The 4,061-nt window shown below is 41.6% G+C and overlaps 1 protein-coding gene across 1 annotated transcript in view; it reads left to right on the top strand.

Moving 5' to 3' along the window:
• SIL1 (SIL1 nucleotide exchange factor) overlaps positions 1-4,061 on the top strand; it is a 610,112-nt gene that overhangs the window by 432,188 nt on the left and 173,863 nt on the right. The gene's annotated exons all lie outside the window — the stretch shown is intronic.

The raw sequence follows: 4,061 nt of genomic DNA, 5'->3' as shown, positions 1-4,061 counted from the left end.
AAGCAATGGATTTCTTGCTTCTGCCACAAACTCCCCAGCTGTAACTCTTCCAACCTTCTAAAATTCCTTTATACGTGGTTCAGAGTCTTGGGACCATTCCCTGAGCCTTCTTGGTCCTGTATTCTGTGTTGTTATCGGCAGAGCTCGTCACTACACTTCCACCCGACCCACCGTCTTTTTCCGGAAGTCTCTTCATTTAATTTTAAGTGCAATGGAAAACCATTAGAGAATTTCAAGCAAGAGAGTGATTTGTTCAAATGATCTTTGGAAAGGCCCTTCTAGTTGCTATGTGTGTGGAAAATAAAAGGTAGACCAAAGAGTAAGCACAGAGATAACTCAGATGTCATTTAAGTATAGACCAGGTATGACATAATGGCCTAAGTCTAGGATATCACAGTGAAGAGTGGATGAATTTGGAGATTTAATTTTGAAGTAGAGCTAATAGGACTTGTTTATGACTTAGATACAGAGATTGAGGGAAAAAGGTATGAAGTATAAAGCCTAATTTGGGGGTTTGAGTAGCATGGTGTTTGGAGTACCATTTATTGAAATAGAAAAGATTGGGAGTGGAACAATTTTATGAGGGGTAGGATTAAGAGGCTGTGTTTTAGATATAATGAGTTTGAGATGCCTGTTAAACATCTGAGATCCTAGTGGAGGTGTATCATTTATGTAGTTGTACAAGAATTTGGTGCTCTGAGAAGTTTGGGCTAGTTATATAAATTTTGGAATCATTTGCAGATAGAAATTTAAAGAGAACCAGAGGGTTTCTGGTGTGGTGCTGTAGGATCAGCACTGGACTGAGAACTGCAAGGTCATCAGTTCAAACCCACCAGCTGTTCCTCAGAAATCCTATACAGGGTTACTGTGGATCAGAACTTACATGACAGCACTTTAACAACAACAACAGAGGACAATGTGGAGATAAAGAAGACTAATTAATAGTGAATTCTGAGACATTCCATATGTAAGGTTTATGGAGGGAAGGAGGACCTAACTGAAGAAAAAGTTAGTGAGGAAAAGACCCAGGAGAGTATGGTAATAAGAAGCCAAGAAAGGAGCAGACTGTGTAAATGCTTTGGCCCTTCAATTATTGGTAATTTTGAGAGCAGTTTTAGTGGAGTTGTGAGGACAGAATCCAGGTTAGAGTAACTAACCATGCAAATATGAGTCAAGAAGGTGAGAATAGTGAGTGAAGAGAATGTGTTCAAAAAGTTTTGCTTTGAAGGAAAGCAAGGAAATGGTATGATAACTAGAAGACACTGTGGGGTCAAGGAAGTAAGTGGTATGCAGATAGGAATAATTCAAATGAAGGGGAGAACTTGATGATAAAGGAAAGAGTGGTGTAGTTATGGAAGCTAAATGCTTAAAAAAAATGCAAGTGATTCCTGGAGCATACGTTTGATGGAAGCAGGGACACCATCGTCCATTGTAACAGAAGGGAAAGCAAAGAGTATTGATTCAGGTACAGGTTGGTTTATAAAGTTAATGATGGGAAGATGAGGGAGTTCCTGATGATCATGTTTGTTCTCTCAGTGAAAAATTAGATGTAATTGCCAGTTGAGTGCAGTGTGTGTGTGTGTGTGTGTGGACTTTGGGGCATTTGTGTGTGTATAACTGGGGTTGAGAGTAGGTATGATGATGGATGATGTGGGAGGGTGAGACTTAAGCCAGTAAACAAGAAACATGAGACATGGTGGAATTAGTCCTGACCAAGTCTTAATAAAAAAACAAAACAAAACCCACTGCCATTCAGTTGATTCCAACTGATAGTGACCTTATATAGGGTTTCCAAGACTGAAACTCTTTTCTGGAGTAGATAACCTCATCTTTCTCCATGGAGGGGCTGGTGGGTTTGAACTGCTGACCTTGTGGTTAGCAACCCACAGCACCACCAGGACTCCTTAATCAAGTCTTGTTGTTGTTGTTGTTGTTGTTAAGTGCCATCAAGTTGGTTCTGACCCATGGTGGTGGTGGTGGTGGTTGTGTGCCATGGAATCGGTTCCGACTCATAACGACCCCATATAGGGTTTCTGAGGCTGTACATCTTTGCAGGAGCAGAAAGCCTCGTCTTTCTCCCATGGAACAGCTGGTAGTTTCAAACTGCTGACCTTGAGGTTAGTAGCCCGATTCGTAACCACTGCGCTACCAGAGCTCCTTTCTGACCCATAACAACCGTGTATAGGGTTTCCTAGGAGCAGCTGGTAAGTGTGAACCATTCATTGACCATGTAGTTCAAAACTGACTTTGCAGTCCAGCCCATTAACCAAGTCTTAGAGGAGGGATAATCTGTTTAGTTAAAGCCCTGAATATTTAGCTCTCAGTTAGGGGAAGGGGTAAAGCAGTGGCATCCTCATGGTGGATGGGGCTCTGAAGGGTGAAGGATTCTCTTCCCTATCTTAAAGAATTGTGATGATGATTTGAATAAAAGATTGCTTTTTAAGGGATTAACATGGTACCCAACACATGGTTAAGTGCTTAGCTGGGAGTGATTAGCTGTTATTAGTTTAGGAAGAGTGAGAAGACAAATGTTTTTCCCAGTGACCTAAAGCGCCCTGGAATGAATCAAAGACTGAATGAGTAAAGCCCTGAGAGTTTGTCCTCTCATGAGAGATGAGGCCTGTTGGGGTCTTAGACTCAGATGGATGTGTTGACCTTCTAGGAGTAGAGTAGGCCAGTGGTCCCTGCCTTGTTTACCTGTGCTACCATAACAAAAAATACCACAAGTGAGTGGCTTGAGAGAACGTAAATTCATTTTCTTAACAATTCTGGAGACTAAGAGTTCCTATCAAGGTTTCAGCCATTCTGGTTTCTTTTGTGGAACGCTCCTAGTTTATAGTGGTGGTAGTGGTGGTTATGTGCCATAGAGTTGGTTCCGACTCATAGCGACCCTGTATAGGGTTTCTGAGGCTGTAAATATTTACAGGAAAACCTCATCTTTCTCCTGAGTAATGGCTGGTAGTTTTGAAGTGCTGATTTTGAGAGTAGCAGCCTGGCTTGTAACCACTATGCTACCAGAACTCCTTCTAGTATCTTCCAGCAATCCTTGGTGTTTCTTTGCTTGTACGTGGGTCCTCCCATGGCATCTACCTTCTCCTTGTGTGTCTGTTTTGCTCTTTTTATAAGGTACCACTTAGAAGTGATTAGGTTAAGACCCACCTTACTCTGGTATGGCCATATTAATATAGCATGTTGCTGTTGTTAAGTAGCGTCGACTCAGTTCTGACCCACAGCAACCCTATATAGGGTTTCCAAGGAGTGACTAGTGAGCTTGAACCATCAACCTTGCAGTTCATACCAACTTTGCAGTCCAGAGTATTAACCAACAGCAGCACACCAGGACTCTCAATACAATATGAAAACTCTTATTTCCAAACAGGATTTATATTTACAGGTCCAGGGGTTAGAACATCCACATAACTCTTGGGGGACACACAATTCAATCCATAACAATCCCTTCTTCCCCTACCTCTGAAAACTCTTAGATTATCTTTAGCCCACCTGTAGCTGGACAGTCTTGTCAAGCATAGTCCATATTTCAAATGTCCCTTTGTCCGCATCACCTTCATTCTTACCTATATGCTCATTGAACTGAAATGAGTGTTGGTGGTACAATCTTATTCCTGGTGGATGTATTCTCTCAATCTAGATAAATGGCTATGGCTTGGATTAGCTCCAGGAGTCTTTGTGAGGATACCACTCTTTAGTCTTGGGTGGGTTCCCAAGATTACAGCCATGATGGTTTTTGTCCTATCTGTCTTCTCCTTGGTGGTTGACTGAGGAAGATGGCTATCCTAGATTCTAGTCCTCAGAATCTCAAACCTGAATTGCTTTTAAGGTCTGAATGTAGCCAACCCAATTTTATGAACCACTGGACCAATAAACAACATTCTTATCAATCAAGAAAAGATTGAAGTTGTCAAAGACTTCATTTGTCTTGGATCAACCATCAAGACTCATGGAAGCAGCAGCCAAGAAATCAAACAACGTATTGCATAGTCTGTGGCACAAGACCTTTTTAAAGTGTTGAAGAGCAAAGATGTCAGCTTGAGGACTAAGGT

The sequence above is a fragment of the Chrysochloris asiatica genome, unplaced genomic scaffold, assembly GCF_000296735.1.
Source record: "Chrysochloris asiatica unplaced genomic scaffold, ChrAsi1.0 scaffold00087, whole genome shotgun sequence".
In the NCBI taxonomy this organism is placed as follows: domain Eukaryota; kingdom Metazoa; phylum Chordata; class Mammalia; order Afrosoricida; family Chrysochloridae; genus Chrysochloris; species Chrysochloris asiatica.
The sequence above is the reverse complement of the archived record's forward strand: the minus strand, read 5'-3'. Positions and strand labels throughout refer to the sequence as shown.